This window comes from Bos grunniens, chromosome 17 (assembly GCF_055505025.1).
Source record: "Bos grunniens cultivar Pamir isolate PY7600 chromosome 17, Bosgru_T2T1.0, whole genome shotgun sequence".
Taxonomy (NCBI): domain Eukaryota; kingdom Metazoa; phylum Chordata; class Mammalia; order Artiodactyla; family Bovidae; genus Bos; species Bos grunniens.
In genome coordinates, this window is record NC_141181.1 from 13,449,081 (window position 1) to 13,475,867 (window position 26,787).

Here is a 26,787-nt window from a genome sequence, read left to right on the forward strand (position 1 = left end):
TTATACTTTTACTTATTTTATTTCCTTTTCATACTAGCTACATCCTCCTGTGGTGTATTGAAGTCACATTGAAAGCAGTCATTCTTATCTTATTTCTGGTCCCAATGGCAAAGCTTTCAAGATTTCCCTGTTTTATATGTTTGCTTAGGTTTTTTATATTTTTTTCAGAGAAATACTTAATATTGATAAAATCAATGCTAGTCCCTTGTATTTCTAGATTAATAATTCTTTTATTTGTTTTTAAATCATGAATGAATATTGAATGTATAAGATGCTTTCCTTGCACCTATTGAAATAACCATAAGATTTTTTTTCTCTATTTTATAGTATGTTGAATTATATTAGATGATTTTTGAGTGTTAAATTAATCATCTGTCCTGGAATAAATCCTACATGTGAATCACTGGATTTGCTAAAAATTAGTTTAAGACTTTTTCACCATGAGTGAGTTGACCTGTGAGATTCCTTTCTTTGTACTGTCCTTGTCATGTTTTTGGTTTCATAAAACAAATGGGAAAGTTTTTAAATTTTTCTGTTTTTTGGAAGAGTTTGTGTAAGATGAATGGTTTCTTAAATGCTTTATAAAATTCACTGTGAAGGCATAATTATAGGTTTGATCGTTAATTTTAAATAGATGGAGAACTATTCAGATTTTTGTACTTCTTTTTGTGTAAGTTTTGGTAATTTGTATTTTATTGGGAATTTATCCATTTATCTATATTTTCAAATTTATTGGCATAAGTTATTCATAGTGTCATTTTACGATATTTAGAATGTCTGTCGGATCTGTGGTGGTAGATCCCTCATCATTCCTGACTTTGTTATATGTGATGTCTCAATTTTCTTCTTGTCAGCCTCAGTAGAAACTTATCAGTTCTGTTAGTCTTTTCTAAGACTTAAATTTTAGTTTTATCCTCTCTATTATGTATATTTGTTCTATTTTTATTAATTTCTGCTTTTTATTATTTTCTACTTTATTAATTTCTGCTTTTTATTATTTTCTTCTATTTTCTTTGGACTTGTACAGCTCTGGTTGGTTTAATATGTTTTAATACATATCTTCAGTTAGAATATTTTCTAACTTTTGTAAAAAGGTTTCTCTTTGACCCATCATTTATTTAGAAGTACATTGCTTAATTTTCTGTCCAAATATTTGGTAATTTTCAAAATATTCTTTTATCATTCATTTCTAGCACAGTCACCCTGTGAAAGGAAAACATTTTTTGAAGTTTGTTGAAACTTGCTTTAATAGCCCAGCATGTGCTCAAATTTTTATTCATGTCTCATACAAATTATATATATATATATATATATAGATTGCTCCATATATATCATATATGCTCCATATATATATATTAGGTCAGGTTTATTGTGTTGTCCAATATTATATATTCTGATTACTTTGTCTGCTAATTCTATCCATTAGTAAGAAAGTTGTATGAAAATCTTCCACATGATTGTGGACTTGCCTAATCTTTCTAGTAATCCTGTCAATTTTATCTTTATATATTTTGAGGCTCTGTTACTATTTCTCTCTGAACAATCAAACCATGTATTATAAAGTATACTTTTTTGTCTCTAGTCATTTTTTTTGCCATAAAGTCTGCTTTGTCTGATTTAATAAAGCTATGCTTGTTTTCCTTTGATTAGTATTTAAATGTTATGTCTTTTTCCATTCCTTTTCTTTCTGTCATTTCATATCCTTATATTTCTTACATGTTTTTTGTAAATATATGTTTTTTTCATACACTTTGACTCTCTGGTAGGAAAAAATCCATATGGCTTATTTGAAAGATCAGTTCAGTTCAGTCTCTCAGTCGTGTCTGACTCTTTGTGACCCCATGAATTGCAGCCCAAACCAATGCAAGTAGGAAGTTTGACCTGTATCTTCCTTCAGGGAAACAACTGTTGAATTTTGAACAGATAGGTGAGTGTCGAATAGATAGGTACATGTTTTGTATAGATGGGTACATTTTGCATATTGAATAGATGGTACATTTTGAATAGATAGGTACATGTTTTTTGAGGATTAAATCAGTAAGATTCAACTGGAGCAGGAAGCATTGGAGGCAATAAAGATAGTTTCTGTATGCTTTAAAATAATATAGTGTCTATAACAAGGGTACTTAATAAATGATAAGCTTACAGTCAAATATTTGATGACTAAATGAGAAACCCAGGTGTGCTGTGATGAGAGACCAATATAGGAAGTGACAGGAAATGACTGGAAATATAAAACAGACAAGATTCATTGTCTGTTTTAAATGTGGCTAGGCAGAAATTTTAAGTGTAGACATTGATTTAAACAAACATATTGATATCATGCTGAGATATTTATATAGGTGTCTATTATATGGGGGCCTCAGAAGAATAAATTAGGCAAGGAGAAAATGGTGAATATATTGATCATTAATTTATAAGCATTGCAAATAGTTATATATAGGGAAAATTTTAAAGAAGAGTATAACACTTTGCTTCACCACCTCTCCCAACTTTCAAACTACCGTGTTAGTTCTAATTTATAGATTATATTCTCCAGGTCCTGTATAGGTGGTTGCTTGCTCTGTATTTTTCAGGTACTTTTGAAGAAAGAGCCTCAATTTACACATTTCCAAGAGGAGGTCATTTTCCTTGCAGTAGTTAACTCTTAAGTGCTTTCACAACTGTATATTATTACATGGTTTCAAAATAATTCAGTGGTGAAAATTTAGTTCTTTATATACCAGACCACTTTACCTGCCTCCTGAGAAGCCTGTATTGCAGGTCAAGAAGCAACAGTCAGAACTGGATATGGAACAATGGACTGGTTCCAAATTGGGAAAGGAGTAGGTCAAGGTGGTATATTGTCACCCTGCTTAATTAGCTTCTATGCAGAGTATATCATGCAGAATGCTGGGTTGGATGAAGCACAAGCTGGAATCAAGATCACTGAGAGAAATATCTGTCATTGCCTTCTCCGGGGAGAAATATCAATAACCTCAAATATGCAGATGACCCCCACCCTTACGGCAGAAAGTGAAGAGGAACTAAAGAGCCTCTTGATGAAAGTGAAAGAGGAGAGTGAAAAAGTGAAAGTGAAGTCACTCAGTCGTGTCCGACTCTTTGCAACCCCATGGACACCAGGCTCCTCCGTCCATGGGATTTTCTAGGCAAGAGTACTGGAGTGGGTTGCCATTTCCTTCTCCAGGGAATCTTCCCAACCCAGGGATCAAACCCAGGTCTCCCACATTGTAGACAGATGCTTTACTGACTGTGTCACCAGGATGGCTTAAAACTCAACATTCAAAAAATTAAGATCATGGCATCTGGTCCCATCAATTCATGGCAAATAGATGGTGAAACAATGGAAACAGTAAGAGACTTTATTTTGGGAGGCTCCAGAATCACTGCAGATAGTGACTGCAGCCATGAAATTAAAAGATGCTTGCTCCTTGGAAGAAAAGCTATGACCAACCTAGACACCATATTAAAAAGCAGAGCCATTACTTCACCAGTGGAAGTCCATCTAGTCAAAGCTATGGTTTTTCCAGTAGTCATGTATGGATGTGAGAGTTGGACTATAAAGAAAGCTGAGCGCCAAAGAGTTGATGCTTTTGAACTGTGGTGTTGGAGAAGACTCTTGAGAGTCCCTGGGACTGTAAGGAGATCCAACCAGTCCATCCTAAAGGAAATCAGTCCTAAATATTCATTGGAAGGACTGATGCTGAAGCTGAAGCTCCAATATTTTGGCCACCTGATGTGAAGAACCTACTTGTTGGTAAAGACCCTGATGCTGGGAAGGATTGAAGGCGGGAAGAGAAAGGGACGACAGATGATGAGATGGTGGGATGGCATCACCGATGTGATGGACATGAGTTTGAGTAAGTTCCAGGAGTTGGTGATGAACAGGGAAGCCTGGCATGCTGCAGTCCATGGGGTCGCAAAGAATCGGATACAACTGAGTGACTGAACTGAATTTCTGGTTTTGCTCTGACCTTTACTCAAAATGCACTTATTAATCTTTCCCTTAACAGCTGCTCATCTACTTTTCATTATTTGTTAAGGAATGCAGAATTTGTAGTAGTTATCAGAATTTGGAGGAGATTTAGACTAATTGGGCTTCCCTGGTGGCTCAGACTGTAAAGAATCTGCCTGCAGTGTGGACCCTGGGTCAGGAAGATCCTCTGGAGAAGGTAATGGCAATCCACTCCAGTATTCTTGCCTGGCGAAGTCCATGGACAGAGGAGCCTGGTGGGCTATAGTCCATGGGGTCACAAAGAGTCAGACACAACTGAGCAACTAACACTTTTACTTTTTCACTTAGACTAATTAGTTATATGATAATTCTTTTAGTCATAATTCTTTAGTAGTCTCTATCATCTATTTCTATTGTGTTAATATCTTCAGTTTTAATCTGTTATTTGGCTACTGAATCTGCCTATTATATATATGGCTTCCCTCATGGCTCACTGGTAAGGAATCTGTCTGCCAATGCAGGACACACAGGAGAGGCAGGTTCAGTCCCGGGGTCGGGAAGATGCCCTGGAGGAGGGCATGGCAACCCACTCCAGTATTCTTGCCTGGAGAATCCCATGGACAGAGGAGCCCGATGGACTACAGTCCATAGGGTCGCTAAGAGTCCGACACGACTGAGGGACTAAACGACAATAAGATATGTATATGGCTTCTGGCTCCGTAGATGACGTGTGATATAAATTCTGTCCTCTGTTGTGCAAGGCCATATTCTGAATTCTCAAGAGATTTATTTTACCCACTCAGAGCCCAAGCACAGGAAAACGGGTTTCCCTATTGTCTATTGCCTTCGTTTGCTGTGTGGGCAGAGTTCTTCCCCTCAACTGAGTGTTTAGACCTTCCAATTTTATGTGGGGATCTTAGTTTCAGTTCTCTATTTTCAGGAGCCAAGTTATCTATCCTTTGCTTTCCCTTAAAAACCGAAGTCCTAGATTGCAGCTATTCCTCACCACTCCCCTCTGAGGCAAGCACAGGGTAACCTCATTGCCAGTCCAGTTTGAAGTAGCTTCATTATTCCTGGCACCTGGATATTTTTCTTTTATAATATGTGAGCTTAGCTGTGCATTTTTTTAAGTTTATGCAAAATTTCCCAGCATTTCCAGTTGATGTAGCTGGAGGGTTTTTAATGTATAGTCTGCCATATTGTTGAAACTCAAATCTTGAATTCTTTCCACGCCTACAAAGTTTTTTTATAAATATCACTGACTTTTCACAGTTGGAGTGGCTTTAAAATGGCATATTTTCCCTCTTTTGATTTAATTTAAAAAATAGTACCTGATTCTGATACTACTAGACCTTTGCCACATCATAAATTCAACTCAGAGGCACAAGGAGAATAACTCTGAAGGCTGATAAAAGCATGGCCCTTTTATCTTGATCTGAGAAAGTAACCCTGAGACTACATCCCATGTGAATAAATAATGCCAAATTCAGTATGGTGAGTATGTTGGGGTCCAGGGGAAAGAGAAACTGAGAATGAGATCATTAGGGCTTCAATTACATTTGTAATGCTTTATTACTTAAGCTGTATAGTGTATACCCAGGGGCTTATTATATTCTTTATATTTTTGAAAGTATATATCTGAGACACTTCATCATAAAAATGATTATAAAAGAGATTGTCACCATAGTGACGTTGTACTGTGTATTTTATTTCATTTAATGGAAGATACACAGGGCATTTGTCATCGTCATGTGTATGTGTCAAGCAAAAAGATAGTTTTCCATCCTAATGAGATAAAGAAAGGAGTAAGTTACTTCAACTACTGCTAAGATTTAGTTATTTCCATATTAGACTCTGTTTCCTCATGCCTGTTAAAAATGTCGCATGCTATGCTATGCTATGCTAAGTCACTTCAGAATTTTAACCTACCCAGTGATCATGCTATTTCCAACGTGGGGAATAATTCTAGATTATCCAGAATAACAGCAGGATATATCTGAATCCTGTTTTGTGTTAAAAAGTCCCTATTAAATGTTTTTGCAACCAAATATTCTGCGGACGTTCTTTGTTCATGCTGACTACAAGCATTACTGTTGAGTGATCTTGTTCACACAATCTCTCTTAATCCTAGAATAGGCAAAGAGGAAGGAAGGGTTGGCATATAGAGGGCCCAGATTCTTTCGCATGTTTACTTAGGCTGGGTACTCGACTTGACTCTTTGTACAGACTCCCTCTTGTCCTCACAGCATTAAAAATAGTTAACATTTGGGGCTCCCCTGGTGGTCTAGTGGTTAGGGCTCTGTGCTTCCACTGCAGAGGGCACCAGTTCAATCCCTGGTCAGGGAACTAAGATCCTACAAGCTGTTCAGCATGGCCAAAAAAAAACCTTAATAATCACTGAGCACTTTTTTTGTGCTAGTGGTTATGATAAAACATTCTTGATGTATTATTGTAGTTAATCCCCACTATATCCTATAATTATCATTATCCCCTTTTTAGAATGAGGAAAACAGATTGATTAGCTTGACGAGATTTCACAGTTACTAGAACTGAGTTGAATATTCTAAGTAATTATGAAGGAGCTGTCTTCTCTCTGTCATATATATATATATATATATATATATATACACACACATATATATTGGAGAAGGCAATGGCACCCCACTCCAGTACTCTTGCCTGAAATATCCCATGGATGGAGGAGCCTGGTAGGCTGCAGTCCATGGGGTCGCTAGGAGTCGGGCACGACTGAACGACTTCAGTTTCACTTTTCACTTTCATGCATTGGAGAAAGAAATGGCAACCCACTCCCGTGTTCTTGCCTGGAGAATTCCAGGGACGGGGGAGCCTGGTGGGCTGCCGTCTATGGGGTTTCACAGAGTCGGACAAGACTGAAGCAACTTAGCAGCAACCAATGCAGGAAACTTAAGAGATGTGGGTTTGATCCCTGGGTCAGGAAGATTCCCTGGAGGAGGAAATGGCAACCCACTCTAGTATTCTTGCCTGGAGAAGCCCATGGATGAGGAGCCTGGTGGGCTGTAGTCTCCAGGGTTTCAAAGAGTTGGACATGACTGAAGCAACTTAGCATGTGTGTGTGTGTGTGTGTGTGTTGTTGTTGTTAGAAACAGGGATGGGGGGAGATTCCATTGTTCTATATTATATCCTCTAGTTTGGATTTGTTGTTGTTCAGTCGCTAAGTCATGTCCAGCAGTTTGAGACCCCAAGGACTGTAGCACACCAGGCTTCCCTGTCCTTCACTATCTCCCGGAGGTTGCTCTGAATCATGTCCATTGAGTCGGTGATGTATCTAATCATCTCGTCCTCTGCCACCCTCTTCTCTTTTTGCCTTCAATCCTTCCCAGCATCAGGGTCTCTGAATACCACATAGCAGTAACTTAATATTACTAGAGCATCAGAAAGATTGATGTAGCTGTTATAAAATGTAGAATTTAACTGATTTCGATTTACAAACAGTAAAATGTGAAACAGGAAAAGACTGGATGGATGAGCAGTGAAAAGCAGACTGGTTCATCAGGATACAAGAGTGGCTGGAGGGCAGAATACTTGTAAAAATAAGCTGCCTCTGACCATGGTAGAATACTTATTGCTGCTGATGGTATGTGTGGATAAGATAGATATGTATAGCCTCTGGTTCTATGGTTTCTGTCATACCAAAGACTATTAAAAGGACAATATTGTCCTGGGATTCTCACCTTTGACCTAACCAAATAAAACCCTCCCCACATCACTAATGTTAGGAGAGAGGGGCGGGTGCAGGATTGGTACACAAAGATAAAGAATATAATGAATTGCCTAGGCTACAGGAAACATCCTATTTCTTTACAGATTAAACTCATTGCTTTTCAGAAAAGGAGAAAGAAGGGAGAATGGAGGGACAGAGAGATAGGCAGGAGGAAAAATTGATCCAATACAGAGAAAATTATTCACTTCTATTTCTCTCTGTGACTTAGAGAAGATGCTTGTGTGACTGTTTTGTGAACTTAACAACTTTGAAATCAAGTGATTTCATTTTAACAGAGCCTTGTAAAGAGCAAGGGATTGCTTTCCCTCAAGTTTTCTTAGAGAAATTCACATATCTCCAAATTTCATCTTGAATTTTTATTTATATTTCTGACTGGGGCTTGTGTTTAATTATGTTGGCCTGTTTCCATAATTCTGGGCTTGGGGGCACTTAGACATTTAGGGGCCCTTCATTAGATTAGCAATAAATCATAAATGAGTAAGTATAATCTCAATTACCATAATGCTTCCTCTATGCAGTTTACCACTGGCATCTATATGTGATCTAAGCTAAATCCCGCTGCGATAATATTATAATAATTATTAACAAGTTAATAATAACATTGGCTCATAGGACCCAGAAGCATGATTTAGGGGTGTGAGCAGATGTTTTCTTTTGCCTTCAGAATTTCACAGGTGTCCAACAACATTGTAAATGCAAGAAGGGGCCAGTCTAAGGACAAGTGCCCTGGGGTGACCAATAAATAGTTCTGCTTGCATGAATATTTTACTGTTTTGTAGTTTTAGAAATCCGTAATTAAATTAAAGGTCTTGTGGAAAACTGTGAATCTCTTTTCTCCAAACTTTCTTAGAAAGATTCAAGTATTTTCAGGGTGCTCTCTGAAGCCACATTTTGAGCTCTATTTGATTTCTTGGGCAGCTACTCCTTCAGTACCCTCTTCCCTTATGTTTCCGATAAGAAGGGTACAAAATTTTATGAGGAATCTTTTGCAGTTCTTTTGAAAATCTTTAATAAAATTTTCTTTGAAAAATTTATTCCATTTTCTGTACACAGGAAGTGAATAATTCAAATATTTTATAAGGTCCTTTATTGTTTACAAAGAATATTTATGCCCATTGCCTCATGTAGATGTTTAAAACAAATTTGTCAGGTAGATAATGTAGGTCACCCCATAATACAGAGGAAGCTGAAACCGCAGATAGTAAATGACATAAGTCTTCTGACTGTTCATCTAGCAGTTTTTCCTTATTTCAACTTATTCCTTGACCAACTGCCAATGAAAGACTTCCATTTAAATATAGATTCTTGGGTTTTCATGCATGTGTGTGTGTGTGTGTGCTAAGTCGTGTTCGACTCTTTAGACCCTATCCTATAGACCGTATAGGGTCCTCTGTCCGCCAGGCTGCTCTGTCCATGGAATTCTCCAGGCAAGAATACTAGAATGCGTTGCCATGCCCTCCTCCAGGGGACCTTCCCCGCCTAGGGATGGAACCTGCATCTCTTACATCTCCTGCATTGGCAGGTGGGTTCTTTATCATTAGCACCACCTGGGAAGCCCATCTCTAATACTGATTTTTTTGAAACTTTATGGAATCATTAGAACTATAAAGGTTGTTTGAGGGACAATCAGTAGTTGATAACAGTCTACCATTAACTGACTTTGCTTTCCTTTTCTGTGTATGTTCTGGGTCTCAGAAGTACAAGACCAAGTGTGAATGAGCTAAGGGGACCCTTCATCACTAAACAAGCATTTAACTGATTCCTGCTGAATGGTAAGCATATAATAAATGACAGCTTCAAAGAATATTTCAACATGATACAGAGGGAGAGTTTTAATTCAAAATTGTAAGATGTCAACAGCTTCATTAATGGAAGTTATGTGGGGATGAACTCACTTCTGCTTGCTTCTTTCTAGAACTTTGGTATTCTTCATATTCCTGTGTCATTACACAAGAACTGTGTTAGCTCCAAGAATACAACCATGGTGCCCAAAGGTTGTGAACTCGAACACCATTGTGTTTATTTTTATGAGAATTAGGTCAAGATTAGCCTAAGCAAAGGCACCGAATAATTTAGGATCACAAGCAAAATGGGAAGGCTTCCCTTGTAGTTCAGTTGGTGAAAAATCTGCCTGCAATGCAGGAGACCCAGGTTTGATTCCTGGGTTGGGAAGATCCCCTGGAGAAGGAAATGGCAACCCATTCCAGTATTCTTGCCTGGAGAATCCCATGGACAGAGGAGCCTGGCGGGCTACAGTCTATGAGGTCGCAAGCAAGCAAAATGGGAAATAAAATGTATTTTATACTGAATCTTTACAGATGAATTTTGCAAAGAACCGTTAATTAACTGTAGTCCCAACTGGGGATACATTTTTAATGATTTGCAGGAAGTCTGGGAAAAAGCTAGATAAAAAAAAAAAATTCTAGTCCCAACTGCTCTATAGCTGGGAATTAAAATAACCTGTGAATTTTTCTAACCAAAATACAAATACTAGTTATGAAATATTTCTTTTACTCATTGCCAATTCTTTAATAGTCCATTAGGTATTTCTAGGAGGTGGAGTAGTTGAAATGAAAATTTGAGCTCAGAAATCTGAAAGGCCAGAATCTTGGATAAACTGGCTGAGGTGAGATAGACCTGGGTGTGAAAGGAGGCTTTTTCTGTGGTAGATTTGCCTTCGAACTGGACATGTGTTTCATTTGGGTAAGTCTTTGAAAGTTCCAGGAATCACTGAAAAAGGAGAGTTGAAGAAACTTTGAAATAACTACTTTAATCCTACTGCAACTGAAGAGTAGACTATTTCATGGAGAAGGCATTCAGTTGCTTCTGTACAACTTAGCTTAACTTCACTGTCCTTTGCAGCTTAAAAGTTAAGTTATTCAACTTGGTTACAGAATCCACTCTTTAAACCCATTCCATCTCCACATTAGACCCTTGGTATAAAACCAAGTTTCTTGTATACTACCCGTCTAGATGGATTGGGATAGATATGGGCATTTGGAATTGACAGGTATACACTGTTATATTTAAACTAGGTAACCAACAAAGATCTACCATATAGCACAAGGAACTCTGCTCAATATTCTGTAATAACCTGAATGGGAAAAGAATTTGAAAAAGGACAGATACATGTATATGTATAATGGAATAATTTTGCTATACACCTAAAGCTAATACAACATTGTTAATCAACTGTACTAAAAAAATATATATGAGAAAGTAAAGAAAGGAAAAAGAGAAAGAAAGCAATCCCTTTACAGGGGCCCCTTCTTTCTAAGCCCACTTCTAACATAGGGACACAGGCATTATATTTATACCTACATTAAAAAGAAGATGCACTCATATGTGGCCTTATTTCATTGAGAACAGTTTTCACTTTCAGTTATAACTTTTATTCTTTTTTTCTATATGACCACTTCTTTAAATAGCAGCCATTTCTAGTTTCCTTCTTTAAATACCACCTTACGAAATCAAGCTAAAATAGGTACCTTCAACTTTTTTGTACTGTCGAGATTTTATTTCAAAAAAAAGTGAAATCAAATTTCCTTGAGGCGAAAGCCGAAAATTCAGCTTTACTCAGGGTTCTTCAAGCTACTGGTTACCCAAAGGGGGGAAAAATGAGATAGAATTATGGAATGTTAGCTCTAGGCACCATTTAGTTTAATCTCTTAACAGTCAAAGAAGCTGGAGCCCTATTGGCCAGCCAGTTCTCTAGTAGGTTATACAGATTGGTAGAAGTCTGTGGGGATTTCTTTCAACTCAGAACGATGTTGAACCCTGTGTATTTGGTTGGATTTGGCTTGAGAAGTGGTGAAAGAAGGGAGGCTGAGGAAAAACAACCCATGACAGCTTTATGGCCAGCTCGTTAAATTAAATCCTTCACTTGACACTGTATTGCTTTCTTTGCTGGGTGTGGATTGACAGGTATTGATGAAACGTCTTGGTTCTAACTCAAAATGCGGGAGTGACAAGTTATAACTTTGACAAGTTGAGGTTATCAACAAGCCACAGGGTGAGTCTATGGATCCCAGGCTGCAGCAGCCACTCTACCACCTCTAGCAAGCCTCTTGCTTTAACAGGGATGCACTTGATCTCTTCACCCTCAAGGAGTAGATTAAGTGCTTCAGTAAATGTGCCATTAAGATACTTCATTGTACTAAGCCATTAATACACACCTCAAAGACACTGGAAGCTGAGGGCCTTCAGCCACCCAAGAAGCAAGCATATGAATAGCCTAGAGGAATGCCTAATACTGTATCTATGTTGATATTTCATTATTAAACACAGTTTAAAAATTGCTCTGAAGTAATTTTTCTATGGCTTTGAATAAAACCAAAGTGGATACAATAGCAAATTCCTTTCCAAACTACTCTAAATGTCTACTTTGTTGTGGTTCTGACTATATTAATTCCTTGACCTTGGGCCTGAGTCAGGCTAAAGGCTTTAGCCTTTTCACCACCAACTAAGCCTTTTTGAGATTTCACTTTCTTATTGAAGAAGCTAAATTCGAAGGATTTTAGAGATGTTTACTGTGAGTGTACTTTTTTTTTTAGTTGTTTTTTATGTGGACCATTTTTAAACTGTTTATTGAATTTGTTACAGTATTGCTTCTGTCTATTATGTTTTTTTGGATTTTTGGCTACAAGGCCTATGGGATCTTGTGGGATCTTAACTTCCTGACCAGGGATTGAACCCACACCCCCAGCGCTGGAAGGGAAAGTCTTAACCACTGGACCACCAGGGAAGTCCCTAGATGTACTGTTTTGTTCTCTGCTATTTTCTTTCTTTTCTTGACATAATTCTTACAATAATAGAATAACATGATAGAAGAATTTTAAACCACATTGGACCCAAGAGATATTTAACTCAACTCTTCATTTTAGAGGTGAAGAAATCATAGGTCAAAACTGTGAAGGCACAATTTTCGTGTTTGCCTTTTTGCCTTAAAGGAATTTGGTATCTGTAGCTTATTCTTTTCTTAAAACTATGAACTTATTTATCCTCTCTAATCCTTAGTCACAGTTTGGTTTTCATCACCTTCTAGTGATCGACTGAAGCGACTTAGCAGCAGTAGCAGCAGCAGTGATTGATATAATGTATTAGGTGTGAAAACTTAGAAACAAAGAGATGACTTGGCAAAGTCAGAGAGATTGAGGTAAGATAGAGAAAAATTTGGTGTTGAATTTTGGGGTGCTATTCCTGAGGAGAGACTCTTTTTTCAAAAGATTTATACTCATTCCTTTTGATATTTAAAGAAAATTAAAAATCTGCATTTCCACATTGATCTTTAATATTTTCTGTGGTTCAAGAAAGTCTTCTGAGAGTCAGATACATCCTGCAAATTTTGTAGAACAGTCTTTCAAATGGCTCACCTGGAAAGACACATGGACTTATTAACTGTAGATAATTTTATAGCTCTCTTGTCTTTGTTGAGAGGAAGGGGTGGTTATGATTGACTTCAGTGAATGACTTAAGGCTAAATTGACAGAACCAATAATGGATGTGAATGTAGGAAAAGTGTTGTCCATGGAGAGCCTCTTGAAAGGAACTCTTGTGGTACTAATATCCAATCATGTAAGAAGCCGTCTGCCTCATCATATAATGATCACTATGTATTCTACAGATTCAACTCATTCACTAAGTTATTGTTGTTGTTCAGTAACTAAGTCATGTCTGACTCTTTGCGACCCCATGGACTGCAGCCCTCCAGGCTCCTCTGTCCATGGGATTCTCCAGGCAAGAATACTGGAGTGGGTTGCCATTTCCTTTTCAAGGAGATCTTCCCAACCCAAGGATTGAACCCAAGTCTCGTGCATTGCAGGCATGTTCTTTACCATCTGAGCCACCAGGGAAGCCCCAAGTTAGGATCTAGTAATTCTTATTATCACTTACAGTTGAAACAACCAAACCAAACAAAAGCCATTGCTCTTAGGCAAACCCTTTTTTCCCTAATTAGCTCTCAGGATATATTTTATCTGAAAAATGAGCAGGTTTCAGGTGTTTATTATTCAGAAATATAATAGTTAAGAATAATGAAGTCATGGGATTTTGAATGATTTTTTTACATTTTATTTGTTACTTTTATTATTTCAATTTTTTAAAATATCAGAAATAAAAACCAAAAAGTGACATTTTATGTTGATTTTATTTTCTCATCAGATCCCTTGTTAGTGCTTCCATAATGCCATATCATAATACCACCACTGAATTTCATTTCTATTCAAGTGCACACATTTCTAGGGATCCTAGGCATCAGGAATACAACCGTGACCGATAGCCCTATCAATCCTGTAAAACTATGTAATATTCATTTGCACTCTCTCCTCCACTAAATCTTAAGTTGTCCCAGGACAGAGACTGTGTCTTACTCATCTTTGTGTCTCCAGTTTATAGTACAGTGATGCAATCAAAGAATATCTTTTGGATGAATCTGTGAATTAAGCTCTGTAATCCTGGTGTCCCTCTGAATTTCCTCTGAGGAGCATAGAGTTCCAATTCTGAATGTATAAAACAGGGTAGTGTCCTGATTTGGCATCATAGCTCACTTCTGTATAACTTGATACTGCTGTTAAATAAACAGGGTGGATGCTGCAAAGCATGAGAAACAGTGAAGTATGCGTCCCTATCCAGGCTGATGACATGGTTTTATTAACACAAACCAGGATTTTCCTTTAGAAGCTGCAGAACCTGTTGTTGCCTACTTACTGTCAGAACAGTTTAACATCAGCTGTGCTACAAGGAAAACCATTGTATTTGACAGACATTCTCCAGTATTTAAATGAACAATACTAAGTAACCCCATACAACAGGTCAACTCATTCAGCTATTGGAATGTATATTTTGCAGCCAACCTACCCGGGTGGGTCCATGCAGACACAATTCTATTAAAAAAAAAAAAAAAGCAGACATTCACCAAAGGCTAGGCTGAACTGCTTTTATGGTCAAGGCAGCCAACTGGTAGTTTTTAAGAGTGGCTGCTTGGTAGGAACCTCCCCTCCTCCCGGCTTAGCCAAGGGGATCCTAATCCCTCCTCCCAGCCTGCTGCTTGCTCAAGATTACAGGAGTCTTGAGATTCTGAATAAAACTGCCAGCTGTCTTGACAGGAATAGAGATAAGAGAAGCATTCCTGAGAATAGGGAGTGGCCTGGGGTAGCAGGGAATGGAGTAGGGTTCTGGGAGGGAGCTGAAGGGATAAAACCAAAAGAAACACACCCCCAGAACAAGTTCAGAGACAAGAACAAAGGCAGCTCAGCGCCTGGGTCAAGATAGGAGAGACCACCAGGGTGGCGCAGGAGGATGGCCAAGGGGTATGTAACTCACTGTGCACATGTGTCATGGGAGAGAGCCTTAGGAGGGAAGGGCTCAGCTACCCACCCGTTTCTGCCTTTGCATCTAGGGCCTATCTCGCAGGGAGAAACCATTGCTCTACTAATTTGTTGTTGTTGTTCAGTCACTGAGTTATGTCCGACTCTTTGTGACCTCGTGGATTGCAGCACACTCACTCCATTGAGTCAGTGATCCCATCCAACTGTCTCATCCTCTGCCTCCCCCTTCTACTTTTGCCATCAATCTTTCCCAGCATCAGGGTCTTTTCCAGTCAGTTGGCTCTACGAATCAGGTGGCTAAAGCCTAGGAGCTTCAGCATCAGTCCTTCTAATGAATATTCAGGCTTGATTTCCTTTAGGATTCACTGGTTTGATCTCCTTGTAGAACAAGGAATTCTCAAGAGCATACTAAGAAGTAGAGACATCACTTTGCTAACAAAGGTCCATATAATCAAAGCTATGGTTTTTCCAGTAGTCATAGGAATGTGAGAATTATACCATAAAGAAGGAAACTATAAGCAAGGTGAAAAGACAGCCTTCAGAATGGGAGAAAATAATAGCAAATGAAGCAACTGACCAAGAATTGATCTCAAAAATATACAAGCAGCTCAATTCCAGAAAAATAAATGACCCAATCAAAAAATGGGCCAAAGAACTAAACAGACATCTCTCCAAAGAAGACATACAGATGGCTAATAAACGCATGAAAAGATGCTCAACATCACTCATTATCAGGGAAATGCAAATCAAAACCACAATGAGGTACCATCTCACACCGGTCAGAATGGCTACTATCAAAAAAGTCTACAAACAATAAATGCTGGAGAGGGTGTGGAGAAAAGGTAATCCTCTCACACTCTTGGTGGGAATGCAAACTAGTACAGCCACTATGGAGAACAGTGTGGAGATTCCTTAAAAAACTGGAAATAGAACTGCCTTATGACCCAGCAATCCCACTGCTGAGCATACACACTAAGGAAACCAGAATCGAAAGAGACACGTGTACCCCAATGTTCATCACAGCACTGTTTATAATAGCCAGGACATGGAAGCAACCTAGATGTCCATCAGCAGATGAATGGATAAGAAAGCTGTGGTACATATACACAATGGAATATTACTCAGCTATAAAAAGAATGCATTTGAATCAGTTCTAATGAGGTGGATGAAACTGGAGCCTATTATACAAAGTGAAGTAAGTCAGAAAGAAAAACACCAATACAGTGTATTAACACATATGTATGGAATTTAGAAAGATGGTAACAATGACCCTATCTGTGAAACAGCAAAAGAGACACAGATGTAAAGAACAGTCTTTTGGACTCTGTGGGAGAGGAAGAGGGTGGGATGATTTGAGAGAATAGCATTGAAACATGCATATTATCATATGTGAAATCACCAGTCCAGGTTTGATGCATGAGACAGGGCTGGTGCACTGGGATGACCCTGAGGGATGGGATGGGGAGGGAGGTGCGAGGGGGTTCAGGATGGGGAACATATGTATACCCATGGCTGATTCATGTGAATGTATGGCAAAAACCACTACAATATTGTAAAGTAATTAGCCTCCAATTTAAAAAAAAGAAGTCTGAGCAACAAAAAATTGATGCTTTTGAACTGTGGTGCTGGAGAAAGCTCTACCTATTGGGTGACTGACATAGAGCACAGACATCACCGAGACTGGCTCTCAACCTATGGAAACACTCTGAGCAGTCAGAGAGATGATGCTGTTCCTAAAGGAATTATTGCCAAGTATGAAGCCCAGTGAGAAGGCAATGGCACCCTACTCTGATACTCTTGCCTGGCAAATCCCATGGACGGAGGAGCCTGGTAGGCTGCACTCCATGGGGTCGCTAGGAGTTGGAGAAGACTGAGCGACTTCACTTTCACTTTTCACTTTCATGCATTGGAGAAGGAAATGGCAACCCACTCCAGTGTTCTTGCCTGGAGAATCCCAGGGATGGCGGAGCCTGGTGGGCTGCCATCTATGGGGTCGCACAGAGTTGGACACGACTGAAGTGACTTAGCAGTAGCAGCAGCATGAAGCCCGGTGACTGGTAACACCAGGCTTCAGAATGTCTCAGGCCCAAATTATCTTTCATGTTTATGGCACACAACCCTAGGGTCTCGACTGAATACTCATCTGAAGATATGAGCAGAGTCAACAATACTTTTTTAAAAGAAATATTTGTTTATTTTGCTGCCTTGGGTCTTAGTTGCTGTACATGGGCTAACCACTCTCCCCCCACCCTGCCCTTCACTGCCCCCCAGCATGCGGGATCCTTGTTCCCTGACCAGGGATGAAATCTGCATCCCCTGCCCTGGAAGGCAGAGTCTCAGCCACTGGACTGCCAGGGAGGTCCCCATCGTTACTTTTTTGAGAAAATAATTTGGCCTTGTTTATAAGGAAAACCCATGTCCCATTTCTGCACCAGCATGCAGAATGTCTAATACGGAATATCAGGTTGTCAAAAATTTTGAAAACATAGGGTCAGTTCTATCACACAGGGATCTCTGATGTAAAAATGGGGCTCTTTTTTAGTGAACACCGTGGATTAGCGGTGTCTCAGATACCAGGAGAGAATTCAGTTATTAAATGACAACAGTTCTATCGCCAACGCATGGCTGAAATATCTGTTAGGTTAGAAAGATCAAGTAAACACTGTAGAAAAAAAAGTCTGTTTTAATGGAAAATTGTGTCTCACCTGTAGCCTACCTTTCCAAATAACCTATTTCTAGCCTGGTTTGTTGTCATGGAGCTATTTTAAGAGTCCCTGTAAGTTTTAGGTAACTGATAGACATGTGTTGTGTCTATTCTACTAGTGATTTTATTCCTCTCCCACGTGGAAAAGCTAGTTTTGGCCCTCTAAACTCAGGACTAGTTTACTCCTTATAAATGTGTGTTTAGATTTTTCCTTTGAATGGTTATAACATCTGTCTGGTTCTCTCATATCATATAATTTGTTAAAAAATCTTTAACACATGTTTATTTTTATACCTCTATGGGAGTCTTGCATTTACCTTTTTCTAAAAATTATCGTTTCGTCTCTTCTGCTAGACTCTCAAAGCTGGACTCTTACCCCTGTTTCTCGACTAGAGGTAAGAAGGGACACTAATAGTTAAATATTTTATAAAATGTTCAAGAGACCCAAGGAATCTCTGAAGCAAATTTGGACTCCAGTCTAGTTCAAGTCCTACCACTAGCCTGACACTTCTATTGTTTATCTAGACATTCAGGTGCTCTCTCTGGTACCTATTTCCTTTCCTCATCACCCAGACTCTTGCAGGCTTGTTCTCTCCATGGAGTAGTAGCCTCAGAGCTTCTAAGCATCCATCAGGCAAAGCTTGCCAATTCCTGCCTATTTGGGTATGTCGCAAACTGCCCTAAAGCTTTTTTGAAGAAGGTGGATTATATTAATCCATAAATATAATGGCTTCCCCTCCCCACCTCCATTTCCCAACTCTTAAAGAGTCAAAAGAGCTGAAAGTTGCCCTGATAAAGTTGAAAATTACAAATCATATCTTAAGATGACATTTTCCCGGTGTAAGGAACTGTTAAGAACTATAAGGAAAACTTATTTTGCTCAAGAGCAGAGTATTTGGGGTATTGTGACTTAGTTCTTATTATACAGTAATAATTGTAGTCCAATCAATGCTTACTGAGGCCCACTGTGAGCTAATAACTCTGCAAGAAGCTCAGGGTACAAGAACAAGTAAAACAAAATCTCTGCCTTCAAGGAGCTCGCAGAAGAAAAACACATGTGCACCACTAACCATAAAATACTTGGCAGTATGAATGCCATGGGAGAAACAAAATGGGTCTGAAAAGTGAATATGATTGTTTGGTAAAGAAATTTATCTACAATTTTAATTGAAGGATCGTCCAGTCACTTTACAGATGAGGAAACCAAGTCCCCCAAATGTTATAGGATCACAATTCATCCATAATGTAAGCAAGCATAGATAAAAGTTATAGTGGGTGATCGCAAGATGATTGAATGGCATGTACATTTCAACTCTTAAACTAGAGCTGCTATTTCTTCCATACAGTGAATTAACCTGCAAAGTGGGTTGCTGTGTTTCCAGCCTACTTCTGAATGTAAAGGAGTCATTTGTAAAAGGCTTTTGGCAGGCTAATGTCCCAGGCCTGGGGGAGAATTTACTGTTATCTGAGCTGTTATCTGAGCTGCAGTCTTGGGAGGTCTCCCTGGGCTAAGCGGACAGTCCAGTGTCTGGGGAGGCTGGGATGGTAGTGGTGGTGGTACCCCTCGCACTGTCTGCCTCCTGGGCTGGCAAGATTCGGCGGAGTGAGGGCTACAGCTTTTCTGGCTGAAGTTCAAGGCTGGGCTTCTATCCCAGCAGGGAGCTAGGGTGAAAACCAGAAGCTGGGCAGAAGGCCAGTGAGATCAAATGGTAGCTCATTCCCAGGAGTCTCAATTCACCTCCAGGAGCATTGGACAAACTGCTTCCAGATTCTGCTCACTCATGAGATGGAAGCTTCTGATACGCGGACCAACTGAGCCATTCCCAGCTGAGATGGGGAGCAGCTGGGTGGTGTCGGGACACTCAGGGATTGGCAAGGATGAGCATGATCTGTCATAGACTTGGGGTTTCTTATATAAAAAATATACCTGTTTATAGGAGAAAGTACAGGAAAAAAAACCAGGAAAATTTAGAATGAACAATGAATTCAAACACTTTCAGGCTTTTCTACGTATGTGTGTATACACACATATATAACAAATGAAGATAATATTGTATGTAGTATTATTGTTTTTCCAGCCAATATTTTGTACACATTTTTGAAATTATTGAATGTCTATTTTTTATTGGAAATAACTTTTCTTATTACACAAATATAATGGACAGTTGTCTAAATTGATCTTCTCCCTGTTTGTATAATTAATTTTAACCCTAATCATGGAGAGAATTTAAGAGTTGAGGGGGATGTGATAGTCATCCTGTCACTTTCCCACAGATACAGAAACCGAGGTCCAATTTGATTGAGTGATTTTCAAGTTTAAACACAGCAGGTTTAAACAGAAACAAGGCTAAAGACACTCCAGGGTACTTTCTGCTGTATAGTGATACCCTGAATTATTTATTTCATGTGTGTATGGCTTGTCTGCTTTGCCAGAGATAGTTTTATGTGATGCCTTGCTACTTTAAGTGTGTCTGCCAGCCTTAATGGCATCATCCGGGAGCTGGTTGGAAATGCAGATTCCTGGGCTCCACCCCAGGCCTTATGAATCAGAACCTACCTCTAACCAGATGCCTGGGTGATTCATATCCACGCTAAAGCTTGAGTAGCACAGGAGCAATGATCATTAAATATCCGTGGTTGCTATGGTGTCTGTGACCCCACCAACTTCATACGTTGAGACCTAAACCCCAGTGTGATGGGGCTTGGAGGAAGGTCTTTGGGAGATGATTAAGTCACCAGGGTTGAGCCCTCCATCTGTGAATCAGGAAGTGGGTCTTCACCAAATACCAAATCTCCGTGCACCTTGATCTTAGACTATCCAGCCTCCAGATCGGTGAGAGATATACTTCTATTGTTGATATCTGGTATTTTGTCATAGCATCCTGAACAGATTAAGACAATGGTATTACTTGAGTCTTTTGTTAATAGCAAAACTGACTCCAAGTACCTTAAAGCAGAAACAGGTATGATAGTATTTGTTAGAAAGAGACAGGTGTACTGAAAACCAAAACTTAGAGATTAAGCTTCTAAAGGACATTAGAAGTGGAACTTGGTTGACCCTGTTGGGGAGCTCTCCCATGAGCCTGATGCCCAGTTTCAGTGTCTTTACATAAGTTTTGGGCTTTCCTCGTGGTTCAGATGATAAAGAATCTGCCTGCAGTGCAGGAGACCTGGGTTCAGTCCCTGGGTCAGGAAGATCCCCTGGAGAAGAGAAAGGCTACCCACAACAGTATTCTTGCCTGGAGAATTTCATGGACAGAGGAGCCTGGTGGGCTATGGGGTCACAAAGAATCGGATACAACTGAGCGACTAGCACTATGTAAATTTTAAATGTGCGCATGTGAGAGTAAGGGGGCAATGAGGGAAAGAGAGAGAGAGAGGAAGAGAAAGAGAATATGTTTGTTTAGCTTAGGTTTTCTGTTCTCTTGATCAGTGACCAAGGTGCAGGGTCATGTTGCACCATGGCCCCTGGACCTCATTGCTATAACTGTGATACATTCCCAGAGATGGGAGATGGTTCAGAGATGGGTATCATTACAAAAGTTGCCTGCTGTAATTTTTAAACCAAAGTGGTCACATTTTCCATAATTGGGCATAAAAGTATTTCTAGTCTTTCTACCTCTGCAGCCCCTGTTTCTCTGACTTTCATTGTTGCAATTTTTCCATCAACGAGAGCATACATTCTACTGATTTCAGCAATTAACATTTTGCTGATGACACCCAAATGTGCCTCCAGCTTGAATCTCTTCTGAGTTCCAGCCTCCTATCTCCAAATGTTCTGTCACTACTTAAAGTTCAACAGGGCCAAAACTGAGTTCATCATATGTCCTTCCCAATTTCTTTATTTTTATCAAGATGTGACTGTTTTCCATGATAACTAGCATCTGTGCCTCCTTCCTTATTTTTCAAATGCCAAATCCTGAACTTTAAAATGTGAATTTCTTTAATATCTCCCTTGCATCCTTGCTGCCAACCAGAATGCAAATCCTTATCCTTTCTCATTACCTAACCATGACCTTCCTCCTTTCCAATCTTTCTGTCTCACCAGTAGATTTTTCTTAGACTTTACTTGTATCATTTATGGCCTACTTTAGAAAACATTTAATGTTATTTCAGGGCATTTTATATATAGGTCTGAGGTCATCACCACAAGATAACATTAGTCACTCAAAGATCCCCATTGTCAGGGATGTACTTAAAAATTATTTGAAAAGACAATTTTTCTAGAAATGTTCTATGAAACATTTAATAGATGCTAATCTATTAAATCTATTAATCTATTTAATTAACATCCAGTAGAGTAGACAACTCTATTACAAATGAGGGACTTCTCCAGTGGTCCAGTGGCTAAGACTCCACACTCCCAATGTAGGGGGCCCAGGTTCAATCCCTGGTAAGGGAACTAGATCCCACATGCTGCAAATAAGAGTTTGCAGACTGCAACTGAAAGTTCTGCATGCTGCAACTGAAAAACAACAACAACAACAAACTCCACATGCCACAACTTAGACCAGGCACAGACAAATAAATAAATAAAAATTTTAAAAAATAGTCCATTCCTTAAAAAAAGAAATGAATAGCATAGTGTTGACATAAAGAATAATATGTTAGTATAACCATTAACCTATTAAAGGAAAAACTGTTTTTTCTATTCACACACATGCTCTGACACCAAATCTGTGGGTTTCCCACACCAACCAATTCTGTATCTGTCTGGACACCCAACTGGGTGTTCTATAATTCAGTGATAACGCTAACTACCTGAAGTTAGCAGAGACCCCACAGATCAAGTGCTCTGGCGTTCAACACTGCCCCTCGCTTCAGATGCCAAACCCAAATCCAGGCTGTTAAACTGTGCTCCTGACTAAATGTCTATGTCAGCTTAAAGAAAAATGCGCAATGTGAGAGTTGGGAGCTTAAGTTTTATTTAGGGTCTTTTTGTGGACAGTAGCCAAAGAGACAGTCTCTCAATAGCTTTGAGGAAACCACTTAGTTTTAGACTAACCACCTAAGACTTAGAGGGAAAGCCAGCTTCTAGATGATTTTCGGCTAGGGAATACATGCAGTCAGGCATAAGTAAGTGAAAGTGTTAATGGCTCAGTCATGTTGGACTCTTTGCGACCCCATGGACTGGAGCCCGCCAGGTTCCTCGTCCATGGGAGTCTCCAGGCAAGAATACTGGAGTGGGTAGCTATTTATCCCCTTTTCCAGAGGGTCTTCCTGACCCAGGGATTGAACCCAGGTTTCCCACATTGCAATGCAGTCAGGCATGTATCTCAGGAAGAGATTACTGCTACTCAGAAGGAACAAACATCTCTAGTTAATGATTTTAGTGCTTTTCTGCTCTGGGATGATATAGGAATCTGAGTTCATTAAATTTTTTCTGAGATACACACTAAGAGGCTTGTTTTCTAAACTTTTACTTTTAAACACATGGATATAAGGAAGTATGTAAAAAAATAGTAACTGATAAGCATAATTTATTTTAGGTTTCAATCATTTTCTGTTCCCTAGAGAGATCCTCTATGTGAGACATTTATGACTCCTGGTCTCATGATATTGTTCACAGTATCATCGTGAATGTGTATGGTTGTATGTTTAATGTGTGAGCACTTGCCTAGAGAGAGGAGCATAATTTTATTCAGATACTCCAAAGGGTTTTTGATTAAGACAGGGATGTCTTCCTCATGTCTAGATTCCCAATATCTACAACAGACCCAATTACAATAATAGGTATGCAATAAAGAGTTCTTAGATAAATAAAGCTTACTTATTTCTGAATTCCATTCCATGTATCCAAGTGTTAGATCATTATTACTTAGTTATGGACTATTTTTATATTATCCACTGATTGTTATGTAATTCATTATTTCATTTTAGTTTCTTATCCACGAACCTAGATTGTAAGGACAAAGATCATGCCCTATGTTTCTTGGCTTGTCTCACTGGCTCATTGACCTAGGAATTTAATTTCTATATACTTAAACAGAAGTGTGAAGGGCAGATCCACAAGTGGCCTGGTGGATATGATGGAGACCTGAACAGCTACTACATCCTTCTAAGGCGACTTGCAGGTCCTTACACTTATGGAAATAAAAAAAAGAATTACTAATTTCATTCATGTTTTTTTCACTGCCTACATATTCATTCATTGATTTATTTAACAAATACTTGTTGGGTTTCTACTCTGTATCTGGCGCTGTCTGAGGCACTAAAGAAAAAAGAGGATGGTTGTTCCCTGTCATTGAAGAGTTTATAGCCTAGTAGGACCAGACCTGTAACAAGGAGCTGTAATGCACTATGCTGAGTCCTGTTATGCAACTAGCTTCAGGATGTTATCAAAGAGTGAGTAAGTAGCTACAGAATCCTGTAAGTCTTTATAGAAGAGGTGACATTTGACATTTGGTGAATCAGACATAAGCCCTTATCTTCTGAAACTTACAGTGTAGCAGAGAGGGCAGAAGTTAAAGACACAGTGCAATGTGGGCATTTAATATGGGACCTTACTTACTCTGAGAGGGAGGGAGCAGGTATCCAAGGAAGGTAAGCTGAGCCTTAAAAGATACACATAGAGGGGCTGGACAGGAGAGGTAAGAAGAGATGGGGGAAAAGAAAAAAATTCTGGGACAACTGAATATTCACATGCAAAAGAATCAAACTGGACTTTTACCTCATGCCATATATAAAAATTAACTCAAAATGGACCAATGACATGAATATGAGTTAAATGCTGTAAAACTCTTTGAAGAAAGTTCAGTTCAGTTCAGTTGCTCAGTCATGTGTGACTCTTTGTGACCCCATGAACTGCATCATGCTAGGACTCCCTGTCCATCACCAGCTCCTGGAGCTTGCTCAAATTCATGTCCATCAAGTTGGTGATACCATCCAACCATCTCATGCTCTGTTGTCCCCTTCTCCTCCCGCCTTCAACCTTTCTCAGCATCAGGGTCTTTTCCAGTGAGTCAGTTCTTCACATCAGGTGGCCAAAATATTGGAGTTTCAGCTTCAGCACCAGTCCTTCCAATGAATATTCAGGACTGATTTCCTTTAAAATGGACTGGTTGGATCTCCTTGCAGTCCAAGGGACTCTCAAGAGTCTTCTCCAACACCACAGTTCAAAAGCATCAATTCTTCTGTGCTCAGCTTTCTTTATAGTCCAACTCTCACATCCATACATGACTACTGGAAAAACCATAGCTTTGACTAGACAGACCTTTGTTGACAAAGTAATGTCTCTACTTTTTAATATGCTGTCTAGGTTGGTCATAACTTTTCTTCCAAGGAGCAAGTGTCTTTTAATTTAATAGCTGCAGTCACCATCTGCAGTGATTTTGGAGCCCAACAAAATAAAGTCTGTCACTGTTTCCATTATTTCCCCATCTATTTGCCATGAAGTGATGGGACCGGATGCCATGATCTTAGTTTTCTGAATGTTGAGCTTTAAGCCAGCTTTTTCACTCTCCTCTTTCATTTTCAAGAGGCTCTTTAGTTCTTCTTCACTTTCTGCCATAAGGGTGGTGTCATCTGAATATCTAAAGTTATTGATATTTCTCCCAGCAATCTTGATTCCAGCTTATGCTTCATCCAGTCCAGCATTTCTCATGATGTACTCTGCATGTAAGTTAAATAAGCAGGGTGATAATATACAGCCTTGATGTACTCCTTTCCTGATTTGGAACCAGTCTGTTATTCCATGTTCAGTTCTAACTGTTGCTTCTTGACCTGCATGCAGATTTCTCAGGAGGCAGGTCAGGTGGTCTTGTGTTCCCATCTCTTGAAGAATTTTCCACAGTTTGTTGTGATCCACACAATCAAAGGCTTTGGCATAGTCAATAAAGCAGAAGTTTTTCTGGAGTTTTTCTGGAACTCTCTTGCTTTTTAGATAATCCAATGGATGTTGGCAATTTGATCTCTGGTTCTTCTGCGTTTTCTAAATCCAGCTTGAACATCTGGAAGTTCACAGTTCACATACGGTTGAAGCCTAGTTTGGAGAATTTTAAGCATTACTTTGCTAGCATATGAGGTAGTTTGAGCATTCTTTGGCATTGCATTTCTTTGTGATTAGAATGAAAACCAACCTTTTCCAGTCCTGTGGCCACTGCTGAGTTTTCCAAATTTGTTGGCATATTGAGTGCAGCACTTTCACAGCATCATGTTTTAGGATTTGAAATAGCTCAACTGGAATTCCATCACCTCCACTAGCTTTGTTCGTAGTGATGCTTCTTTAAGACCCAGTTTACTTCACATTCCAGGATGTCTGGTTCTAGGTGAAGAAAATGTTTCTTTCTTTGAAGAAAATGTAGGAATCAATCTTCATGGCCAGGGATTTGACAATTGATTCTTAGATATGACACCAAAAGCACAAGCAACAAAAGAAAAAAAATAAGCAGACTTCATGCAAATTAAAAACTTTTGTACATCAAAGGGCATTACCAAGAAAGTGAAAAGACAACCTACAGAATGGGAGAAAGTATTTGCAAAATATTTATCTCATAAGGATTTAGTATCCAGAATATATAAAGAACTCTTACAGCTCAACAACAGAAAGACAAACAGCCCAGTTTAAAAAAATACCTGAAAAACAGATATACAAATGGCCAACTAGCATGTGCAAAGGGTATAATCAAAATATTAGATAATAACAAGAATTGATGAGCAAAAAGTCTACAAACAATAAATGCTGGAGAGGGTGTGGAGAAAAGGGAACACTCTTGCACTGTTGGTGGGAATGTAAATTGATACAGCCACTAGGGAAGACGGTATGGAGATTCCTTAAAAAACTAGCAATAAAATCACCATATGACCCAGCAATCCCACTCCTAGGCATATACCCTGAGGAAACCAAAATTGAAAGAGACACATATATCCCATTGTTCATTACAGCACTATTTACAATAGCTAGAACATGGAAGCAACCTACATGTCCATCAACAGATGAATGGATAATGAAGTTGTGGTACGTATACACAATGGAATATTACTCAGCCATAAAAAGGAATGCATTTAAGTCAGTTCTAATGAGATGGATGAAACTAGAACC

General features: G+C 39.1%; 1 protein-coding gene across 4 annotated transcripts in view; it reads left to right on the plus strand.

The window, feature by feature from the left end:
* The window catches only part of ANAPC10 (anaphase promoting complex subunit 10), a 168,641-nt gene that overhangs the window by 97,585 nt on the left and 44,269 nt on the right, over positions 1 to 26,787 (plus strand). For 2 of the 4 annotated variants that reach the window (XR_015144168.1, XR_015144165.1), the window contains exon 5: positions 9,414 to 9,490. The exons of the other annotated variants lie outside the window; for them this stretch is intronic. The gene's annotated coding sequence lies outside the window, so the exon portion shown is untranslated. The remainder of the gene's footprint in view (positions 1 to 9,413; positions 9,491 to 26,787) is intronic. 4 annotated transcript variants of the gene reach the window in all.